This window comes from Rhinolophus sinicus, linkage group LG04, assembly GCF_036562045.2.
Source record: "Rhinolophus sinicus isolate RSC01 linkage group LG04, ASM3656204v1, whole genome shotgun sequence".
Lineage (NCBI taxonomy): Eukaryota > Metazoa > Chordata > Mammalia > Chiroptera > Rhinolophidae > Rhinolophus > Rhinolophus sinicus.
The window spans coordinates 101,915,148-101,940,362 of record NC_133754.1 but is presented as its reverse complement, the minus strand read 5'-3'; the positions used below and the strand labels follow the sequence as shown (position 1 = coordinate 101,940,362).

Genomic DNA, 25,215 nt, shown 5'->3' with positions numbered 1-25,215 from the left:
TTTTAATAATGAATATTTCTGTGATGAGAGTATTATAAGAAATCAGTGCTAAGCGACATATGTGCACTATTACTGCTGTAATTATCATTCGACTGTAGTTATAGCAAAGAGTAATCCAAGGGCAACCCGGATGTTAGCAGGCCGTTTCCTGTTCTCGGCCTCCTGGCGATGGGGGCAGGGGCTAAGGCTGAGGGGGAGGGGCCTGACGTCATTGCTGACGTCACAATGGGCCGGCTGGCGGCACAGGCCTCCACCCAGAGAATCAATGCTGAGCCATCTGTTTGCTCCGGCTGATATGGACATATGTCCTGGGGAGACGTGAGTATTAGGCGTCATATGATCTACTCGTCAGTAAGCTCTTTTCATTGTTTTGGGGATTTTTAGTACAGATGGCACTAAGGCTATGAGGAAAATGCTAAGTGTATATGTACTCAGGCTTTTGGAAAGTAGAAAAATACTGAATGGGATTTATTAGAAATTGGTTTTAAATCCTGTGTATCCTTGACAGCATCTAGAGAAACTAGCAGAGTGCCATGTCCTTAGTAGGTGCTCAATACAAATAAAAGCTGCAGTGTGTGGTATAGAAGTAGTTGAAAGGCCTTGACTTTTCCGTGGGATTAAGTGGGTTTGATCCTGGTTCTGCCACTGAATAGTTGTGTAGTCATTGACAAGTTAACCGCTCTGAGACTCAGTTTTCTCTTCTGCAAAATGCAGCTGGGTGAGATAGGTTGTGGTGAGATAAGATCTGTAAACTACGATGCTGGGCATACAAAACGCATGGTGTGTGTTGACTATTGTTATTATTAAATGAATGGCTTTTAGTACATAGGGAAAATTTGAAGTCCAAACTGTGTTACAAAGCAGCAGTAAAATTCTAAAAACCAACAAAATGCCGGAACTCCAGAAATGATAGTTTTGTTTTCTTGTGTTAGAATGGCGTGGTATTGGTTACTGTGTGCTATTATGGAGGTCAGAGGGAGGCCAGCTTAGCTCTTTTGGTCTCACGGGGATCTTTGTTGTAATCATGCCAGCCTTATCCCACGTTTTCCCTCCTGGTATTTGATGTATTTCTGCCAACTTAGTGAAGTGGCTGATGTAGGCATTTCCTTCCCCAGTAACTGATGACCATGACACAGGTAATGATCATTAGCCTCAATCAGTAAGATAACCTGACTGGTCCACTTCCTTCGCCTCAAACGGGAGTTTGCATCTATGCATTTTGTCCACAGTGAATTAAAAATCAATATATTTTGCTCTTACATTGCTATAGGGCACTTTAGAATTCAACAGTATGTAGTCACAGGCAAGTTTGTTCCAAATATCAGTTTCTTTGAATACCGTACCCCTCAAAAATTCAGAAGGCCTTAAACATCTTTTCAAGCTATTTTCAAAAGATTTCTTGGAGGAAGCTTGGCATCTCAGCACTGCATGACTTTTCTCACTGCTCTGAAAACATTCAGATTTACCCCAAAGCTACCAAACTTTCATCAAAGAATTCAGCCTTAGAGCCGAGAAAAGGCCTTTTCAATAAGTGATAAAAATAACTTAAATTTCCAGAGCGGCTCTCTTCTGAGAAACTCATAAAGCTTTTACATGATTTAGTGAAAGGACTTTTATCCAGAAAGGTTTCTTTTCTTGGGTAGCATTGGGCTGATAAAGTTTCTTCAAGTTTAAATATATTTCTGAATATCTTATCTTTTGCTATATTTTCAAGTTTCACACATTTCCATTTAACTTATGGTAGACAACTGTTGCTTTAGAAAAAACTCTGTGTGAGAGCTGAGTCGCTTAGCTTCTTTATCATTCAGTTTCTCTGGGCAGCATTTTGTCCCCAGGTCCATTCTTCTCGTTCAGCCACTCCTAATTCATTGTTCCATTTCACTTGAGGTTCACCCAGCTGGACCGATGAGCTGACAGTGCTGACACTCTCGGGCTCTGGGCCCCAGTTAGCAGCCTCGCTTTTTAATAGATCATCATATTCCACTATCTAGTGTTCAGACCTCTGGGTCTGGCTCTTCCAAGAAGTTGAATCTCTTCTTCTTCCCACCATGTGTAGTTAATCCTGTTATCCTGCCCCATCTGCCCTGCACATATATTTGTTTATGGTGTAAGGGAAACCAACTTATACTCTTATATCCGTGAATTCTCACTTCTTACTGGTTTTCAATATTTCTTTCATTTAATCCACATTATTCAAAATTTCCAACTCTGCTTTAATTGCACGTTATACAAACAAATATTTGTATTTTTCAGAATCTTTATTTTTTCCTATTAAAAGAGCCATAAGTGTTCACTGTAAAAAAATATTTAAACATTCCAGATGTAATTCCACCCCGAGAAGACTAACAATGCCCTTTTTCCCCCCAAGTTTTGTTTTTGACTTTAAAGAAAAATCAAAATTGGGATCATACCTAATTGGAATGAAGTTTAGGAAAATCAGAACCAAGGACCTGGTGCAGGGGGCATGATGCACCAAGGACTTATTATAGATTTCTATTGAGTCAAAACATTTTATATGACTTTTTGAACATTTCCCAGGGTCTTAGTCTTTTTTTTTTTTTCAGTATTCTCCAAAATTGCATGGGTTTATTGTTTGAAAGCACGCAAGGGTTTAGTCCACCTAAGTGCTCATGAAACTTTAGCCATTGAACGATGATTTGTGTTGCCTGTGATTTGAAAGGAAGAAAAATAATAACAGACCATGGTCCCTGGAAAGTGAAGGGACAGTCATAAACATATCCACATCTGGGATATGTGTATCAGTCAGGGTTCTCCAGAACAGAACCAACAGGAAACTCATAGATAGATGATAGCTAGATAGATAGACAGACAGACAGACAGAGAGACAGATAGATACATAGATACATAGATAGATAAATTAGATAGATTACATAGATAGATGTATTTTAAGAAATTGGCAATCAAAATGGCAGCGTGAGGTGAGCCTCCATAAAGCTCCCCTAGAATTTGCAACTAATCGAACAACAATAACTCCACAAAGGACTCCCTGCACAGCAGACAGGCAAGACGAAGAGGCCCACTACTGAATTCACCTACAGGTGGGAGAATCACGTGAGCGGGGGTGAAGGAGGGAAGGGAGAAGTGCAGACACGGAGCCATGCGGGCACAGGATGCAGACCTGGCTCAGTGCTCCGAGCTCGCTGCTTCCTGGAACTACTGCAGCTGCGGGAGAGGGAAGAACTTGGACTGCTAGGGCTCCACTTATGGCCCACAGGGCAGAGGGGGCAGCATATAACACGGCTGAACCCAACGCTCACGGCAGAGACCTCAGAGAAAAGACTGAGGGAAGAAGGCTGAAAACGGTGGTTTAAGCCCTCACTGCTGAGCAGAGAACGGAGCCTTAGGCACTGAGACTAGCCGCCCCCTCCCTCCCCTCCCAGAGCTCGCCCCGCCCCCACCTGCCTGGTGCTAGAAGCAGAACAGTAGCAGTGTCAGATCAAAAGAACAGAATATTTGCTGTTCTGAGAACTGTGGACCGCAAACACAGATTCGCAGCTGTCATGCGGGAGACCCTGCTCGCTGCGCCATTTGTTGTGCACGGAGGCCTTCTCGCCGCGCCATCTTTCAGGCGGGGCGGCCTGCGGGGTCTCTGCTCCCGCTCCCCACACAAGAACGCAGGATATGGTGAGGCCGAAAAGGAACACCTACGGAGCCATAGGTAGGAGAGCCATACCACCACGGTCTCACTGGAGGCTGGGCCCACCGGAGGCCGACCTGCCGTCCGCTTTTCCGCCAATCGATCGATGGACGACTCTCCTCCACTCTCTCCTCTGTTCCTCTCTCTCGGCTCTCCTCTTCCGCTCTCTTCGGCTCTGCTCGGCTCTGCTCGGCTCCTTGGCAATCCTTCATAGCCGCAGCAGTTATACCAGTGGCCAATCGTCTAACCGGCCACAGCCGACGGCCAATCAGCCACAGCCGGCAGCCATTCACCACCCGAGCCAGTACCCCATCACGTGAGGCCAACAGCCTGTAAACTACTCTCTGGGGCTCTGTCCCCACAGCAGCCCAACTAGTTTGGGCAAAGGGGAGGGAAGCAGGAGCGGCCTAGATGGTGGTCACTGCCATTGCTCTGGGCCACCTCTCACAACTCACCCCGCCCTGACCCCACCTATCTGGGCGGATCCCTGCAGGAGTAAACAGAACTGCTGAAACATACGGGTTCTGAATCTGGTGCAGGAAGAGCTTTGGAACTTCAAAAGCTCTCCACATACCCACACAGACACTGCGCCCTGTGACCCAGGCGAAGTATTAACAGAGGAGTAGCCAGTCTCCCAGGGAATCCCCCCATTCTGTGAAAAGCTGGAATAGTGCAGAGAAAACATAGCACTACCGTGTGAGAGAGAAAAAAAAGGCTGCAGTCAAAGACAAAATAAAACATTCTACCAACAAATACTGGAAACAAAAAGACCTCTTCCTGTCAACCTGTTGCATAAGCCACTCCTGTAGATGTCTAGAAACAGAAATAATAAATCAGTAATTGCCATGAATAACCAACGCAACAAGACAGCTCAGAAAGAAAGTGAAAAGTCTCCAGAAAAGGAACTTAAAGATACGGAAATATGTGACTTAAATGACAGAGAATTCAAGATTGCAGTTCTGAAAAAATCAACGAGATACAAGAAAACACAGAAAGGCAGTTTAATGAACTCAGAAACACAATCAAAGAACAGCATGAGCATTTTACGAAAGAGATTGAAATTTTTAAAAAGAACCAAATAGAATTTCTGGAGATTAAGAACTCAATAGAAGAAATTAAAAATGAAATAACCAGCTTAGGTAGTAGAGTTAACCAGATGGAGGAAAGAATCAGTGACATCGAAGATAAAAACCGGGAAATGACACAGATGGAAGAAGAAAGAGACTTGAGACTTAAAAGAAATGAAAGAACTCTACAAGAACTTTCTGAGTCCATCAGAAAGAGCAATATAAGAATAATGGGCATGCCAGAAGGAGAGAAAGAGAGAAGGTAACAGAGAATATATTCAAACAAATTGTCGATGAGAACTTCCCAAACTTGTGGACAGAACTGGACCCTCGAATCCAAGAAGCAAATAGAACACCTAATTACCTCAATCACAAAAGGCCTTCTCCCAGGCACATTGTATTGAAGCTGTCTAAAATCAACAACAAAGAAAGAATCCTCAGGGCAGCCAGGGAAAAGAAGACGGTAACCTACAAAGGAAAGCCCATTAGATTATCATCAGATTTTTCAGCAGAAACTCTACAAGCCAGGAGGGAGTGGAACCAAATATTCAAACCATTGAAAGAGAGAAGTTATGAGCCAAAATAATATATCCAGCAAAGATATCCTTCTAGATATGAAGGAGGAAAAAAGACTTTCCAGACATACAGAAGCTGAGGGAATTTTCTAATACACAACCTGCCCCGACCAGCGGGGCATTCAACAGGGACCGAAGGGAGACACCCTGAAAAGAGAAAATAGGAGGCGCGAAGAAATGGAGGCAAGACAAAGTTCTGATCAAGCCTCAAATTTTTTATTGCAGCTACAAGATTATATGGGTTAGGGTAAACTGGGCGGGGAGTGAATGAGGAAGGAGAGAGCGGAATGAGGAAGGGGCTTTACTTATCAGAGACGTGACCTTCTAAGGGCAAACTGACGGTTCCAGGAATTAGGTCATGTGCTGCCGGATAGCATAGTTTCTCTGAGTCAGGCTCCTACATCTCCTCTCTCTTTATCTTTTTAAGAGAGTGAGCCTTAACCAAGACGGAACTCAGGGGTCTCAGACGGCCCGAATAACGCAGCAAGGCGTAGCCTCTGGTGTCTTTTTGGACCAGGGGTGAGGCAATTGTTTTGACTTAGGCACCAACCCCTATGTAGTCTGGACATGAGTTCAGGGAGAGCTGAAATTGGGTCAATCGGGACCCTCCCTTGCAGTACCCAGTCGCTGCAGCCGTCTGGTGCTCAAGCCCTTTAGATCGAACACGTTTTCAGTCACCGTGTCTGCTATATGTTTATATAGCTGGAGCCTGTTTGTAACTGGTTGTAATTACCTTCCGGATGGTCCATCGTGGCCAGGCGTTGATAATGAATATGGATAGGTTTGGCCAGAATGTTATCTATTTGTTGTTTGATGAATCCTGTCAGTTTATTAAATGCCCAAGGTCCGAGGGAGACAAGTAGGAGTAATCCTAGAATGGGGCCAAGGATGGGGAGGAGGACAGGCAAGAGACCATGAAAACTGGTTAGAAAGGGGTTGTCAAGAAGTTGTCTTTTGCGTTGAAGAAGATCTTCTTGGAGTCTCTTGACCTTGTCTCGCACTATGCCGGATTTGTTGGCATAGAAGCAGCATCGTTCCTGTAAAGCTAAACAGATCCCCCCTTGTTCCGCTGTTAGAAGATCAAGCCCTCGTCTGTTTTGGAGTACTACTTCTGCTAAGGAATCGACCTGGTCTTGAAGGTCATTAATAGTATCTGATAGTGTGGTAACATCATCAATAAGTTGGAGAGAGAGCCGTTGATAAGTGTCTACGGACACTCCTACCCCGGCAGCACCTGTGGCCATAGCGGCGGTTATACCTAGTCCTGCCATAAGGGGAATAAATGCGAGGGCCCGTTTCTGTCGTCCAGGGAAAAGATCAAGGGCTGGTATAGGAAGTGACTGATCTCCGGGTAGAATATCTATATCTGGTAAGAGAAAAGCCAGCGCACAGAGGCCAGTCCAATTGGTGGGGAGGGCCGTGAAGGCCAGGCCGTTGCCGCAGATGAAAACATGATTAGGAGCGGGGCAGGCAGGAGCAGCGGAATTAACAATAGCGGTGCAGTTTTAAGGGAAAGAAGCCTACATCAAGGGCATTCCCGGACAAAATGACCAGGCTGTTTACAATTGTAACAGGATTTTTGATTGTCCTGTGTGAAGCTTTTTAGTGCGGCTCCAATGGCTAGACCGATGGCGTGAGACGCCCCGACACCAGAACAAAGTTTAATATAGTCTGAGAGGGAGCCATTGCGATGGGGGCGGATGGCGTTTTGGCATGTGGCATTGGCATTTTCAAATGCAAGATGTTTAATAAAGGCGCTATCTGACTCTTCTTTTCCAATTAAACGCTCGGCAGCCTCAGTTAGGCGGCTGATGAAATCGCAATAGGATTTGTCAGGCCCTTGATGGATTTTGGCCAAGGAGGTGCTGGCGGGCCCTTTGGGTGGGAGTTTACGCCAGGCCTTGAGGCCGGCATTTTGGACTTGAGCTAATAAGCCTGGGGGGAAGGCGGCCTGAGTCTCATTGGTGTTATAGGGTGGTCGGCCGAGAAGGCGATCTCTAGTCCAGGAGCGGGAGGACTGGCTCTGAGTATTTCGTTCAGCCATTTTTCGTGCGTTCTCCGCATACTCTGTGTGCCATAAAACAAAATCACCGCCAGACAGGGCGGCGTGAGCTAAAGTGAATCAATCATTTGGCGTTAGCCAACGGTCGGTGAGGCTTTCCAGCAAGGCTACCGTGAAGGGAGCCACGGGGCCATAAGCGTGGACCGCAGCCTTTAAGTCTTTTAAATATTTAATGTTTAAAGGGCGGTAGCGCTGTCTGTCTCTTGGGGGTTCCGTTTCTTCCTCTGAGGGGGGGTTATCTTGTTCCTCAGCCTCATTATCGGACTCCTCCGCGGTATCCTCCTCTTGGGGGTCCTCAGGGGTCTGAGTATCGGGACCTACCTCTGCAGCCTGTCTGCGAGTGACCGGAAAAGCGAGGACAGGTTTTTGTTTGGGAGCTCGTTTTAGGGGTAGACGGGGGGAAAAGGGCCGCCCAGAGAGTGCAGCGAGTTCAGCCTCAAGGGCACGGAGTTCTTTGAGAAGACTAATGTGTTGGCGTTTTTCCTGGAGGGCCTCTCGAAGAGAGGCAATCTGTTGTGTTAGGGAAGCGGCTGTTTGAGTAGGGGGATTGGAGTGAGGAATAGTAGAAGGGGGACCGTGGACGATGGGAGCGAGGAATGGAGGGTGTTGAGGGATGATATAAGGAGGTGGCCGGAAGGGTGGAGGAGACGATACAGAGGGGTCCTTCTGATGGTAATGAGCGGCCGCATCCTCAAGGGTAGCCTGGTCTTCGGGAGGGAGGGTTGTGTCTGAATCTTGGGGAAGGTTTTTAAGGCAGGGATAAAGTCTTAATGAGGGATGACTAGGGGGTTTAGCCGAATTTTGGGTAGGGCCTTCCTCGAGACAGGGCTTGGGCTTAGGGTCAGTAATAGGGATATCTATAGACACGGAGTCATTTTCAGACAGGGGACGGGACGATTCTTTTAAGAGGCTCTCCCCCTTTTTTATAACTTCTCTAACATCCGGGTCATGGGAGTGAACCCTGAGGACGTCATTTATGAGATTCCAGTAAGTAAAAGTAGAAACGGGGACCTTTTCAGGCCCAAAGGCTTTATAAAAATCTTGGAACGCATCGCTGACGCGCTTCCAAATCCTAATATCAATCGTTCCTTCTTGGGGGAACCAGGGACAAATATCTGTCAGAAACTCGAAAAATTCACGGAGATCCTTTTTTCTAGCCTTAATTCCACGCACCTTGAGGGAACTCTTTAACCCAGAAATGAACAGTTCATGAGAACTTAATGTCTGACCCATGGTCCCCTTCTCGGCCCTTCAATCAACAAGCGAAACAATCAGATGCCCATCTGGCCGTGACCCTCGCGGGACTAAATCTGTCTTAGCTAAGGCGCTTCGGTATAAACCCCTGAACTGGTGGACCGGAGTCCAGTCGCCGTTATGCCGTATGACAGAACCGGAACCACAGATTAGGGCCCAAGCAAGCTCCGTGACAAGAAGTCGTGGAACTATCATTCATTCACACATTCATTTGACCGAGGGGTAATATTACATCTAAAATCATCCCAAAACATCTATTTTCGTCTGTCTGCTTACCTCTATCAGATCAGGCTCACGGATCGGCTTGTATCCGCGGAGATCAGGAAACGAGTCAGGCTCGCGCAGTAAAATCACGCGGAGACTCAGCAACGCGTCCGGCCGGACTTAAGGCAGACAGTTTTTCAAGGGGTCTGGGATCTTTGGGCCCCACGTTGGGCGCCAGAAATGCCCCGACCAGCGGGGCATTCAACAGGGACCGAAGGGAGACACCCTGAAAAGAGAAAATAGGAGGCGTGAAGAAATGGAGGCAAGACAAAGTTCTGATCAAGCCTCAAATTTTTTATTGCAGCTACAAGATTATATGGGTTAGGGTAAACTGGGCGGGGAGTGAATGAGGAAGGAGAGAGCAGAATGAGGAAGGGGCTTTACTTATCAGAGACGTGACCTTTTAAGGGCAAACTGACGGTTCCAGGAATTAGGTCATGTGCTGCCGGATAGCATAGTTTCTCTGAGTCAGGCTCCTACAACAACCTACACTACAAGAAATACTAAAGGAGGCTATTCAACCGCCATCAACAAGAACAATTTGTGGCAACCAAAACATAAAAAGGGGGAGAGTAAAGGCCTGAACCGGAATATGGGAATGGAGAAAGTATGTGTGCTGAAGAAAATGGAATACTCTAAATATCAAACTTTCTTTTACATAAACTTAAGGGTAACCACTGAAAAAAAAATCCAGAACTGAAATATATACTGTAATAAAAGAACAGAGGGAAAAGTCATAGAATACCACCACACAGAAATAATAGACAACAACAAGAAGGCAAAGCAACAATGGAGACACAGCCTTACCAGAAAACTAAACATAGAAGACAGGAAATCCTCACATATCAATAATCACCCTAAATGTAAATGGACTGAACTCACCAATAAAAAGGCACAGAGTAGCAGATTGGATCAAAAAACTAAACCCAACCATATGCTGTCTCCAAGAGACACATCTCAGCTACAAGGACAAGCATAGACTCAAAGTGAAAGGGTGGAAATTGACACTCCAAGCAAATGGTACCCAGAGAAAATCAGGTGTAGCCATAATGATATCAGATGAAACAGACTTCAGGGTGAAAAAGATAACAAGAGACAAAGATGGACATTTCATAATGGTGAAGGGGACTGTACAACAAGAAGACATAACAGTCATCAATATTTATGCCCCCAATCAGGGAGCACCGAAATATCCCAAGCAACTACTAACAGAACTAAAGGGAGAAATTGACCAAAACACAGTTATACTAGGGGACTTAAATACATCACTGACAGCTATGGATAGATCATCCAAACAGAAAATAAATAACGAAATAGCAGCCCTAAATGACGCATTAGATGAAATGGACATAATGACATATATAGAGGACTTCATTCTAAAACATCATACCATACATTCTTTTCTAGTGTACATGGAACATTCTCAAGGATAGACCATATATTGGGACATAAAATCAGCCTCAGCAAATTTAAAAAGATTGAAATCATACCAAGCCTATTCTCTGATCACAAGGCTTTGAACTTGGATATCAACTGCAAAAAGCAGGAAAAAACACAAATACATGGAGATTAAACAACATACTTTTAAAGAACAACTGGGTCAAAGAAGAAATTAGAGATCAAAAGATATATAGAAACAAATGACAATGAAAATACATCCTACCAAAATTTTGGGGATGCAGCAAAAGCAGTTTTAAGAGGGAAATTTATGTCATTACAGGCCTATCTCAAGAAACAAGAAAACTCCCAAATAAATAACCTCATGTTACACCTTAAAGAACTAGAAAAAGAAGAACAAGTGAAATCCAAGGTCATCAGAAGAAAGGAAATAACAAAAATCAGAGCAGAACTAAATGAAATAGAGAACAAAAAGACAATAGAAAAAATTAATGTGACAAAGAGCTGGTTCTTTGAAGAGATTAACAAAATTGACAAACCCTTGGCTAGACTCACTAAATAAAAAGAGAGAAGACACTAATTAACAAAATCAGAAAGGAAAAAGGGAAGTTATCACGGACACCACAGAAATACAAAGGATCATCCAAGAATACTATGAGGGACTATATGCCACCAAATTCAATAACCTAGAAGAAATGGACAAGTTCTTAGAAACATATAGCCTTCCTAGGCTGAACCTTGAAGAACTGAAAAATCTACACAGACCGATCACCAGTAACAAATTGAATCAGTCATCCAAAACCTTCCCAAAAGCAAAAGTCCGGGACCAGATGGCTTCACTAGTGAATTCTACCAAACCTTCAAAGAGGATCTAATACCAATCCTGCTCAAACTCTTGCAAAAAATTGAAGAAGAGACAGTACTCCCTAACTCATTCTATGAGGCCAACATTACCCTGATACCAAAACCTGGTAAGGGTAACACACAAAAAGAAAAGTACAGACCAATATCTCTGATGTATACAGATGCAATAATCCTAAACAAAATTCTAGCAAATCGAATACAACAATGCATTAAAAAGATTCTTCATCACGACCAAGTGGGGTTCATCCCCAGGGCACAAGAATGGTTCAACATCCGCAAATCCATCAATGTGATACATCACATAAACAAAACAAAGGACAAAAATCATATGATTATATCAATTGATGCAGAAAAAGCATTTGACAAGATACAACATCCATTTATGATTAAAACACTTAATAAAATAGGTATAGAAGGAAAATACCTTAACACAATAAAGGCCATACATGACAAGCCCTCAGCTAATCTCATAATTAATGGTGAAAAAGTGAAGCCCTTTGCTCTACGTTCACGAACACGACAGGGATGTCCCCTATCACCTCTGCTTTTCAACATTGTGTTGGAAGTCCTTGCCAGAGCAATCAGGCAAGAGAAAGAAATAAAAGGCATCCAAATTGGGTATGAAGAAGTTAAATTATCACTCTTTGCAGATGACCTGATGCTATATATAGAAAACCCTAAAGACTCCACCAAAAAGCTATTAGAAACAATCACCGAATACAGTAAAGTTGCTGGCTACAAAATCAAAGTATAAAAGTCCATTGCATTCCTATATACTAACAATGAAATCTCAGAAAAAGAAATACAAAAAACAATTCCTTTTGCAATTGCAGCAAAAAGAATAAAATACCTAGGAATAAACTTAACCGAGGATGTGAAGGACCTATATGCTGAAAACTATAAGACATTTTTGAAAGAAATTGAAGAAGACACAAAGAAATGGAAAGACATTCCGTGCTCATCGATTGGAAGAATAAACGTAGTTAAAATGGCCATATTACCCAATGCAATATACAGATTTAATGCAATCCCCATAAACATCCGAATGACATTTTATAAAGAAATAGAACTAAAAATCATCAGATTTGTGTGGAACCACAAAAGACCCCGAATAGCAAAAGCAATCTTAAGAAAAAAGAACAGTAATGGAGGTATCACACTTTCTGACTTTGGCTTGTACTACAAGGCTACAATAATCAAAACAGCATGGTCTTGGCAGAAAAACAGACACATAGACCAATGGAATAGAATTGAGAACCCAGAAATAAAACCACATAAATATGGACAGATAATTTTTGACAAAGAAGCTAAAAACATACAATGGCGGAAAGACAGCCTCTTCAATAAATGGTGCTGGGAGAATTGGATAGCCACGTGCAAAAGAATGAAACTGGACTGCTATCTGTCACCATGTACCAAAATTAATTCAAAATGGATCCAAGACTTAAGCATAAGACCTGACACAATAAACTACATAGAAGAAAACATAGGTACTAAACTTATGGACCTTGGGTTCAAAGAGCATTTTATGAATTTGACTCCAAAGGCAATGGAAGTAAAAGCTAAAATAAACGAATGGGACTATATGAAACTTAAAAGCTTCTGCACAGCAAAAGAAACCATTGACAAAATAAAGAGGCCACCAACTGAATGGGAGAAGGTTTTTGCAAACAACACCTCGGATAAGGGGCTAATATCCAAAATATACAAGGAACTCATGAAACTCAACAACGAAAAACAAACAATCTAATTGAAAAATGGGCAGACGACCTGAAGAGACATTTCTGCAAAGAGGACATACAAATAGGAAATAGACATATGAAAAAACGCTCAACATCACTAATCATCAGAGAAATGCAAATAAAAACCACAATGAGATATCACCTCACCCCAGTCAGAATGGCTATCATCAACAAGACAAATAGTAACAAGTGTTGGAGAGGCTGTGGAGAAAAAGGAACCCTCATACACTGTTGGTGGGAATGCAGACTGGTGCAGCCGTTATGGAAGGCAGTGTGGAGGTTCCTCAAAAAATTATGAATAGAATTACCATATGACCCAGCAATCCCTCTCCTGGGTATCTACCCAAAATATCTGAAAACATTTATACATAAAGACACGTGTGCTCCAAAGTTCATTGCAGCTTTGTTTACGGTGGCCAAGACATGGAAACAACCAAAATGTCCTTCAATAGATGAATGGATAAAGAAGTTGTGGTATATATACACAATGGAATACTATTTGGCAGTAAGAAAAGATGATATAGGAGCATTTGTGACAACATGGATGGATCTTGAAAGTATGATGCTAAGCGAAATAAGTCAGACAGAAAAAGCAGAGAACCATGTGATTTCACTGATATGTGGTATATAAACCAAAAACAACAAAAGAATAAGACAAACAAATGAGAAACAAACTCATAGACACAGACAATAGTTTAGTGGTTACCAGAGGGTAAGGGGGCGTGTGGGTGGGAGATGAGGGTAAACGGGATCAAATATATGGTGATGGAAGGAGAACTGACTCTGGGTGGTGAACACACAATGGGATTTATAGATGATGTAATACAGAATTGTACACCTGAAATCTATGTAATTTTGCTAACAATTGTCACCCCAATAAATTTAATTAAAAAAAAATTAAAGCACAAACTACCAAATCTCATCCAGTATGAAATGAATAATTTGAATAACCTTGTTACTAATCAAAAAATTGAATTTGTAATATTAAGAACTCCTGAAAAAAAAATCTCCAGACTTTATTTTACATCAGAATTCAACCAAGTGCTTGGAGAATTAACACCAAGTCTACAATCTTTTCCAGAAAATAGAAGATAAGGTAACACTTCCCAACTCCTTTGATGATTTTGGTATTAACCTGGTACCAAAACCAGACAAAATAATAATAAAAAACTACAGACCAATGTCCCCTATGAAAATAATTAATTGATAATAAAATAAAATGACCCTCATTTGCACAAGAGTACTGCCCACTTGGGAAACTCTGGGAACTAGACTTGAGGTCCACCCAGTCCAAGTACAGGCATAGAAAGCTACCTTTCAGTTAGAGGTTTATGTGCAAATAGCAAGACGATATACTGAATATTACTGAACACATGCTTTGAAATGAAAACGACACAGAGTTGGTTATGCACATAAAAGGCTATTTTTATTCAGGCCAGAGCTGAGGAACCTGAGAACTCATGACCTCTGACCCAAAGGTCAGTTGCGATGCTGCAGGCAGACCCACTTCTTAACTGTCATAGAACATTGGGAACGTTCTTAACTGTCACCTTAACTGTTGCTGGCAGCAGTGTCCAGACATATCTCTTGATGCACCCAATGGAGCAGGAACCCTGTAAATAACATTTGAAGCCAATGTATATTCAGATATCTCTGCTGGACTAAGAGTCCCCAGAGGAAACCAGACCAAAGGGAAAAATATAGAAAGTACTGTGAATAAAGTTTAGCCAATAGGATATGACAGAGCGGGGCATAGCAGGGCCTCCCTGTGCCTCCCGGAGCCAGAAGGAGCAAGCTGTGGTCCAGGGGAGGGCTGGTCCGAGTGGACGGCAGCAGCGTGGGGAGTGGCCTGTGAGAGGGGAGATGGGCACGGAGCTGGGGCAGAGGGTTTACAAAGCATGTGACTTGGCTTTTATGATGGAAGTCCCCATGCACTCCAGGTACTCCTGCAAGAAAAGCAGACTTCCCTTCCTGGAAGTAGGGGGCTATATATGCTACAAAGGAAAACACACATAGAAATCCTGAGGAACATTTTAGAAGAGGGATCGTGGGGGGTAAGGGGGAGGAGGATGGATTTTTTTACTGGGAAAAGAAGAGGCCAGAGCAGAGAGAATGGCAGGGTCGTTACAAATGTGGAGTGCATGTCCCGTGACAAATGAGGACTGGCTGTCGACTGAAAAATGGATAATGGGTGCTGGTTTGAACCTGGAATTTTTCTCACTAAGGGATGGATGACAGCCTGTAGCAGGGTGGGTAAGGGAGCCGTACAGGTCCAGCCTGGACCCTCGCACGTCCCATGTGTCCGTGTCCCACTGATCGCATCCTCACTGGGTGTCCCCTTCTTGCTGTGAGACCCCTATTTCTGAGCCCTAGATTTTGCTTAGGCAGTTGCTTCAGAGCAGCCGTGCCTCCCTGAGGCAAGCTGTGCTTCCATGTGCTGACGCTATGTGAGATCCCCTGTGACCCCAGGGCCACCGTCCCTCCCCAGCCCGAGTCTGCTGTGCCTGTTTCTGTGTTCTCTTTGGCAATTGCATTCTCTCTGCCTACAAGCCATGGTAATCAGAGAGGTGTTTTAAATCCAGCTCAGCAGCTGAATATCAGCTTAAAGGATCCCCATTAGAGAAAAATAGGGCCAGGGTGAAAATTGTAACATAAAAGGTCAGTTCCTGCGTGAAATTTGTGGTTGGAAGTCTTCCCCACTGGTCCCACATATGGACAGCAAGCCCTTGCTTACGCGACCACAGGCAGCATGCCTCTCTCCCACCTCCCACCCATAGCTGATGGCGAATTCATTTGCCAGGTTTGTCCCTGCTGTTACTGCTCCACAGAGCAGGTCCTCAGACTTTGCTGCCCACCTCTCGTCATTTTGCTTCTTTGTTTCTTAATTTGCCACGTGGCACCCTGATACCTCACCTGTGGGTAGACTCGTTACCTACCTGCTCTAGACTCTTGCTGCCCCTCCCTGCTGCCCCCTGCAGAAAGCCAGCAGGACCCAGATATAGGAAGAAGGTCTGGAAGGTATAGTTAAGATGTTGGATTCCAGAAGTTGGTTAAAGTTAAGAGGGGAAAAGTAGACTCCATAAGTCAATGTAGACGTGTCCAGAGTTTGGAAATTCAAATTTCGGGAGCTGTAGAGCTGGGGTGGAAGTTGACACGTTTGGCGAAGGCCCCATGAGGTTAAGGAAAGCACCCGGCTTCCAGTCCTTATTCTGCTGGATTGTTGGGGTGAATTTGGACAGGTCACCGACTTTCTATCCATGGGTCTTTATGCAGATTTCGGGGAGGCTGGGGAAAAGCCAGAGAGGGTAATCCCTGGGAAATCTGTGGGTTCAGAGGTGGGGGCAGGAGGTGCCGAGACAGCTCAGGCTGAGCGTGTTAGCTCTGCGCTGGGTTTTATAACCCCTGCGACTCTGTGGCCTGGGAAATCTCCGGATGCAGACATTTTCCTGTGTCTCCTGACCTTCTTGGCTCAGTAAGCTACTTGCTTCCAAGATTCTCAGGACCCTCCAGAGATTCCTGAGATCCCTTTACTTTGTCCAGTGAAAGGCACTGCTGCATATGTGTGTTCTCTACCGTCGTGTCCCCTCTCAGGTTGAGAAGCACCAAGTAGAAACCTTCCCCGCTGTAAAAAAAAAAAAAAAAAAAAAGACATGAAAGTCTCAGCCTCGCCTTGTCATCTTTTTCTCTCATTCAGTTCTTTTTATTTTTAATTTAAAAGGCATTTTGAATTAAAAAAACGTATGTTTTAGGAGGTGAATGGCACTCTCCCACTTAAAACCTCAGATGATGCCCCATTGTCAACACGTTCAGTCCAAATCCTTAGATGAAATTCAGTGTGGCCATAGCTCTCCTGTCACTTTCTCCCACTCTAATCACTCTGAGAGCCTTGAAAATGCTGACTACTCTCATGCCTCGTGCACGTTCGCTTATGTTGCTGCTCCTTCTCTCTCTCCTGCCTCTGAAGCATGACATCCCCGTCATTCCTTCGACATCACCTCGTTCCCCCTCCTCCCTCTTTCCCGGTTGAAGGGCACGTGTCCCCCCCACCCCATACTCCCAAGAGTCTATTTCATTTATTCTCACTTCTACGTACAGCCGGATTATTTAACACTTCAGATGTGTCTCATCTTCCCAACTGTTCAAAGTTTCAGGGCAGTAAGGATGGCTCTTACATTTCTTTTATATTCTCCATCTTGTCTGGCAGTACCCATGTGTGGCTGTCCAATAAATGCTGAATTAAAATATGGGAAAAGAGAGCATACCAGCCCATTTCAATGTGGGCCAACCTTGTGTTTTCTTTCTGAACTGACCACATCTATCTCTTGACTGAGCACTTCCCCCCTTGCATGGCCTCACGGCTTTCAGTCCGTTGATGACACTGACAGTGCTATTTCATGTCCCACTCACAAACAGAGGGCAACTGAAGCCAGTTTTCTAGGCATAAACCAAGGAGAGCAGAAGTCTTCTCAATGTTGCTTTCAGGATGCCTGGACGTATCACGCTGGGGGTAGACGAAAATGCCATGAAAAACCATGAGTGGCCTGAAGCTGTGCCTGTAGAGAATGAGGTCAAGAGCTAGACTCTATCTAGTTCATCTTATTTTAGGTAGACAAACTGTATTAGTCAAAGTTTAAAACGTAGTGTTTGAGAAAATTGACAAAGTAGATAGCTCAATACAGTTTTTACTTTTCTGGATGTATTTTAAGTGACAAATTATGTCTTAGGAGCCTTGGTTTATCTACCATCTGAAAAGAAATGCAGCTGAGTTTCCTGTCCAGTTCCCTTCCCTCAGGAATAACAGAGGAGACAAAATGTTGTTGTGGGTGGGTAATTGAAGAATTGAAAGAATGGTTTTAAAGTATTAAGAAAGGGGGCCGGCCAATGGCTCAGGCAGTTAGAGCTCCATGCTCCTAACTCCGAAGGCTGCCAGTTCAATTCCCACATGGGCCAGTGGGCTCTCAACCACAAGGTTGCCAGTTCAATTCCTGGACTCCCACAAGGGATGGTGGGCTGTGCCCCCTACAACTAAGATTGAAAGGACAACAACCTGACTTGGGAAAAAGTCCTGGAAGTATACACTGTTCCCCAATAAAGTCCTGTTCCCCTTCCCCAATCAAATCTTTACAAAACAAAAAAACAACAAAAGAACACAACATTTAAAGTATTAAGGAAGCTACTTAATACTTAGAAAGACTTTCGATCATTCATACCAACGATTCCTGGAACATAGATTTACATAACGCAGGTGGTAGTGTACATCAGAACACACACACATAACAGCCTTTGCCCTTAAATTGGGAAAAAGACTTGAATGCTGTCCGTCTCTTGACTGAAGAAAACCTTCAAAACCGAGCTACAAAATTCTACAAATTGTTCACATTATACTGGCATGACCTTTATTCACATTCATTCCTGGCATTCTTCAGTCTTTCAATATAGGACAAGAAATCAAACTGTCCTAGTTAGGATGAGTTCATCCCGCCGAGAAATAGAATGCTTTCCAAAGCAAAAATAGTACATGAAGTCAACCACTCAAGAGCTGGGGACTGTGAGGATTCCTGGCTCTTAGGTTATTAGTCATTTCCCAAAAATATCAGAAGACATCAGTTTTCATCATCCTTAACATCATCAAAGCCTCGCTGATGCAGAAACCCTTTGAGAGGTAGTCATGCCCATATAATCGCGTCCTAAATGTCTTTTGTGCTGGACAGATATGGCACAGCCTTGCAGAAACAGCCCATGACACAGGTTTTATTCTCCTCAAGTCAAGGCCCATTGCATGAAGTTTACATTATCCAAGAGGACGTCTAACTTATCATTTCCATCTGATTTTTCATGTTCTTAGTATATGATTCCCAGAAACATGGACGTTGAAGGGTAACGTAAATGTTCTTATCATTTTGACCTGTAAAGCTAATGCCCCGACCGTCCCTTGCCCTCTATTCCCCACAATGCAAGCAGAAGTATCTCTCTGAAATGCTACTCCGACCATATCCCTCCCCTATTTAAAACCCCTCGAAGGTCCTCCATCGTTCTTAGGATGAAATCCAAATCCCTTATCTTGGCTTACAGACCCTGCCAGATCCAGCTCTGCCTTCTCTCTCTAGTTTCTATCTTTCCCAGCTGTCACTGCCGGCCGTCACCAAATGTCCTCTGCTTTCTAACTCTATTCACAGTCCTTAGTCCTCTACGTTCTCATCTGCACATCTTCGGCATTTTGTTTCCTGCTGCTCCTGCTCCTATCCCTCAAACACCTTTAATGCAGAGCTCATTACACGCTTGCACACACACGTGTAGGAAGGAGCACACTGCATGGTGTGAAGGACAAGATTTAACTCATAACTGTTACATACTACAAATTCTGTATTGATTTACAGTCCAGTTTATAACTTGTGATTGTAAACACTGTCATGTTTTTGTCTTCATTTCCACCCCCACCCCACCAAGTCAGTTTGAATAGTCGCCATACAGAAATAACTTCTGTTTCAAATGTACAGCAACTCTCGGTGCCTTTAATTGCACACTAACGAGATGAGATGTAGTCACTCCATCTGTCTGTGTTTGATTTGGCTTGATCTTCACTATGCAAAAGATTATACAGTAACAATATATTGAATTCACCAAAGAGGTAATTTAATTTTCTCATTTGCCTACATTAAAGGAAGATCATCTAGGGGAATAATGAAATGCAATTCACCTGCCCAACTTTGAATAGTTTTCACAGTTCCTGCAGGTCCCTAGAAAAAATATCCGTTCTTTCTGTAGGGTCAATAGGACAGTAATTTTGCATTTCTCATCGCTCATTGTCTCTCTTTTTGCTTTCAACTACTGACATTCAGGACCATATATAGTAAGAATTCAAAAATTTTGCTGGTTATCAGTTATTGACAAAATATCAGGTGAATGGTCTGAGTTCAATTTTCAATTGTTTTAATGCCGAAAGAGCATAAACTTATATAAATCAGCTTTAATCCAGTGAGCGTTTACTGGACATTTACTATATTTCAAGACTTTGTCTCTTGAAAAAGCCCTTATTATATCGGCCTGTCTGAGTGGTAATGGGGGTGCTCAGGATAGAGAGGAACAAATGTGCAAATGCTGACACTGACTCTACGACTCCCCTGGGTGGCTTCCCCATCCCCCAGATAAAGGGGTGTAATGCTGACACCCCCTGCTGGCATTTACCCCTCAGAGGCCACATGGTTGTGCCCAGACAGCTGGTGTCATCTGTTGTACAATGATTTCATAGAAATCCTACCAGGATGGGTCATGAAAATGAGGGATTTGTGATATTAAGTGCTCAAGATTACTTCTCAAGGAATCCCCCAAATTAAGATGTATATAACCAAGGTTATTATCCAGTCAGAGTTTACCCAGGATCTCTGTTTCCCGTAGCCCAGGAACTCCTGTAGTTGAGTTGAACAAGTATTCAGACGTGATTGCTGAGGGCTGTGCACTGCGCTGGGGGCTGGGGCGACCCACTGCCCCTGCCCCACTGGAGAGTCTTACATCCCAGTGGCAGGGGCTGGCCGCGTGCCTCCCACCCTGCCCTGGCATTCACAGCGGCACGACCCTGACACTGAATTAGAATATGAAGTGAGCTTTTCACAGTGGACAAGTTTGTCCTATCAAACCAGTCCTTCCTAGTGCTTGAGAACAAAGTGGAAAACAAAACTGAACCAAACTCAAGAATGAATACCCTAAGGGGCAAGAGTGAGCAAGAGTGTTAAGACTTGATAGAAAATAAAATCCGTCCCTGACATACTATCTAAAACGCAGGCCACCTGCAGAGCAACAAGTCACCAATGCCTCTCCACAAGCATGTGCTGGGACGGGAGGGATCCTAGAGCCACGAAGAGGAAAAAAAATCAACAAAACTTGGCCTCTGATCAGGAAAGATGAGTGGAAGACATAGACATAAAAAGCCACTGGGCTATGACTTCTCAGGCGTGCTGTCGGTGTGGGCGCTGTCCCTTTGTCCTGGGACAGAGCAGCACCCGTGGGGCCTGCCTGGCCCACATCTGTCAGGCACCTGGGGTGGGGGCGCAGCAGGCAGTCTGGGCTCCTCGGAACCTCCAAGCTCAGCATATGGGGCTGCGGGGGGAGCTGCACGCCTAGGAGGTCTTCTCAGAGCCACACCAGCTCTGTCTGGGAGCAGTGTGACCACAGGGAGGAGCGGCTGCCTCCTGCCAGGCAGGGAGGGGAGCGAGGGGACCCCAGAGGCTAGTATCTGAGATAGGCTAGAGATAGCTTCAGTGTTCTCTCCTGGGCCTCTGCAGTGCTGACACCAGTCCTGGTTTTAGAAGTATTTGTTACACTGCGTGGATTGATCCACTCTTCTGTGTGTTGTTTTATTCTACACTAAACATTTTAAATAATAAAGAACATGAGGACCCTCCCTTCCTTCCTGTCACCGGAGCCCACTACATTGACATGCTGGAGATCTGCCTCCGCCATGTGGTTTCCTGCAGTAGCCAGGACCCACTGTGCAGAAAACCTAAAGGTGGACACACTGAAAACGGCGGGCGGCCAAGGCAGGCAAGAAGACCATCTCGGTGGTGCTCCAGTTGGAGAAGGAGAAACAGATACACAGCGTGGACATCGGGAACGATGGCTCGGCCTTTGTGGAGGTGCTGGTGGGCAGCTCGGCCGGAGGGGCTGGGGAGCAAGACTATGAGGTCCTTCTGGTCACCTCGTCTTTCATGTCCCCTTCTGAGAGCCGCAGTGGCTCAAACCCCAACTGTGTTTGCATTTTCGGGCCTGACAAGTTGGTCCAGGGAGCAGTCGAGAAGCATTGGGATGACGTCAAAATTGTTTGCAGCCAGCCCTACAGCAAGGACTCCCCCTATGGCCTGAGTTTTGTACGGTTTCACAGGCCCCCAGACAAAGATGAGGCAGAGGCCTCACCCCAGAATATGACCAAGCTTGGCCAGTTCCACGTGAAGGAGGAGGATGAAGGTGCCAGCTCCCTGAGACCAGGGCCCTCTTCTTCAGCCGGATCAATATGATATCTACTGCCACAGCGAGTGACCCGGCAGGACCCAGTTATGCAGCTGCTACACTGCAGGCCTCTAGTGCCACCTCCTCAGCCTCTCCGGCCTCCAGGGCAGTAGACAGCACCTCCAAGCCTTGTGAGTCCCCCAAAGGGAAAAGGAAGTTGGCTTTGAACCAAGAAGAAAGGAAGACCCCCAGCAAACAGTCACCTCAGCCCTCACCATCCGCTCTTAAGGAACCCAAACGCCAGCACCCACCAGTACCCCAGCCACCACCTCAGTCGTTGCCCCAGCACATGGGGCAGTGCCAGGGAAGCCCCGAGGAGAAGGCACTGAGCCCAGGGGGCCCCAAGCTGGCCTGCAGGAGCTGGGGAAGATCCTTGAGTGTGTGATGGTGGTGCTGGGTGGCTTCCAGAATCCTTTCTGCTCAGAGCTCCGGGACAAGGCCCTAGAGCTGGGGGCCAAGTATCGGCCAGACTGGACTCCAGATAGCACCCACCTCATCTGTGCGTTTGCCAACACCCCCAAGTTCAGCTGGGTCCTAGGACTTGGAGGCCATATTGTGCATAAGGAGTGGGTGCTGGACTGTTACCACATGCGTCGGCGGCTGCCGTCCTGGAGGTACCTCATGGCAGGGCCAGGCTCCAGCAGAGAGGACGAGGGGGGCCCTCACAGTGGCAGCAGCGGGGATGAAGCCCCCAAGCTTCCCCGAAAGCGCCCCCAGACCAAAACCAAGCCCCCTCAGGCAGCAAGACCCAGCTCACCCCAGAGACCCCCAATGCCAGGAGAGAGCAAATCCATCTCACCAGGGCCCCAGGAAGATACAGACGCTGAAGGACAGTAGTCAGAAGGACAGGACAATGGGGCGAAAGATTCTGGGGACACTGATGATGAGCTGAGAAGGGTGGCTGAGCAGACGGAACAAAAGCAGCCCCCTGGCCAGGGAGAGAATGGCGAGGACCCATAGGTGGGTTTCACAGATAAAAACACAGACAACGAGGGGCCCCCGGAGTCTCCCACCCTCCCAGTTCCTGAGCTCCCCGACCTCTTCCAGGGCAAACACTTCTTCCTGTATGGGGCGTTCCCTGGGGACGAGCGGCGGAAGCTCAGCCGATATGTCACAGCCTTCGATGGGGAGCTCGAAGACGATATGAGTGACCAGGTCCGGGTTGTGATCACGGCACAGGAATGGGACCCCAGCTCTGAGGAGGCCCCGGGGGCCAACCCCTCCCTGGTGTTCGTCCACCCGAGATGGACCTACAGTTGCAACGAGAAGCAGAAGTTACTCCCTCACCAGCTCTATGGGGTGGTGCCCGGGCCTGAACACACACAGGCACACGCACGCACACATGCACACAACGTGCACACGCGAGGTCAATAAAAGTGACTTGGTTTGGAGCTGCTGCCCCTCACTTGGGAGTCTCCCAGAATCTCCCAGAGGCTCCATCTTTCTGTCTTATGTTTGGTTTTTGCTTCCCCTCTGAGGGCCAGGTCTCTGGGCTGCCTGAAGACTCCTGTCCTGGGGTCCTGGAAAGAATGAGGAGCTCTTTATTGACACTGTCTTTTCAGGGGGCTGGTAGGGAAGAAGCTCTGTCACTCCTCCCTGGCCCTTCAGCCCTATGGTAGCAGCTGGCAGGGAATTGGGAATCTGACACTCAGCCGGTTCTGACCCTCTGAGCCCGTTCTCGGGTCTTGGTCCTCCCTCTGTGGGTTCTGGGCTGGAGGCCTGGGTGCTTATGAGGTGTGCCTCTCTTTTAAAGTCTCAGCCCCCCTGGCCAGGGATGTCTCCCTTTCTTCAGGACTTTTAGAAGTAGCTCTGTAACTATCACCAGCACGGTTTTACCTCACCTCACTTGGGAGGTAGAATGGGGGGAAGGAACATTTTAATCAACCCACCCAAATCCTGAACCCCTTCAAGGTTTCACCTCATTTAAGGTAGGAGCTGAGCTGGCTGTTAGAGAATCGGCAGAAGATGGGATGGCAGTTTAGGCAGGAGTCCATGGCCTGGTTCAAAGGCTAGGAAATAGGAACTAGCCTCATACCTGGGAGCAAATGAAAAGAGCATTGTCACCTTTGGTGAAGAGGCTTGAGGGGCAGATCTGGCTGGAAAGGTGGGCATAGTCCTTGCAGCTGGTAGCCACGGACGTGGGTGGCTATTTAAATGAACTACAATGAAATGAAAGGAAGAATTCACTTCCTCAGTCACACAGGCCACATTTCAAGTGCTCAGCGGCCACTGTACTGGACAGCACAGACCATTTCCATCACTAGAAAGCAGGACAGGGCTGTCCTGAAGGGCTGTCAACGCCAGGCCCAGAACCTTGCACTTCTCCTGGGGCTGGGGGAGTTAGGAAGGGATTTGAGCAGCACAAAGTGCGGATCTGCCCTTTGGGTTTCAGACCTGCCCTTTGGGTAACCTTTTCTTTCCAACTTTTGCCTCTAATCTCAATCCTTTCCCTTTCTTGACCTTTCTTTGAAGGTAGTATTAGACTGCATTCATTCATTCACACATGTACTGATCACTCACTGTATTAGTTTCCTATGAATGCTGTAACAAATTACCACAAACTAAGTGTCTTAAAAGAAGTTTATAGGGGGCTGGCCTGGTGGCTCAGGCGGTTAGAGCTCCATGCTCCTAACTCCGGAGGCTGCCGGTTCGATTCCCACATGGGCCAGTGGGCTCTCAACCACAAGATTGCCGGTTCAACTCCTCGAGTCCCGCAAGGGATGGTGGGCTCCGCCCCCTGCAACTAAGATTGAACAGGGCACCTTGAGCTGAGCTGCTGCTGAGCTCCCAGATGGCTCAGTTGGTTGGAGCGCGTCCTCTCCAAAGGTTGCCAGTTCGATTCCTCGATTCTCGCAAGAGATGGTGGGCTGTGCCCCCTGCAACTAGCAATGGCAACTGGACCTGGAGCTGAGCTGCGCCCTCCACAGCTAAGACTGAAAGGACAACTTGAAGCTGAACAGCACCCTCTACAACTGAGATTGAAAGGACAACAACTTGGAAAAAATCCTGGAAAACTACACTGTTTCCCAATAAAGTCCTGTTCCCTTTCCCCAATTAAAAAAAAAAAAAAAAAAAGAACATGAGCATAAGAGCAAGTCCCGTCCTTGCATCTTAGTAACTGTAGGACTTTGGCCTGTAAAAATAAGAATAAAAGCCATTGAAGGCTGGCTGTGTCTCTGTACTAACCCTGCATTAAGCAAAAATCCCATACGTTAGATACCATGTGCCCATTCTACAGATGAAGAAACTGACCTCGCAAGGGGAGGTAGTCTGCCCCAAATCCCATGCTCCTTGAGAGACAGGGCCAGGTTTGGACATCTGGCCTTCTAGG

At 45.7% G+C, this 25,215-nt stretch overlaps 1 pseudogene; it reads left to right on the top strand.

The window, feature by feature from the left end:
- The first annotated feature begins 21,311 nt into the window (after positions 1-21,311).
- Positions 21,312-23,258, top strand: LOC109438584 (DNA repair protein XRCC1; annotated as a pseudogene).
- Positions 23,259-25,215: the final 1,957 nt, after the last annotated feature.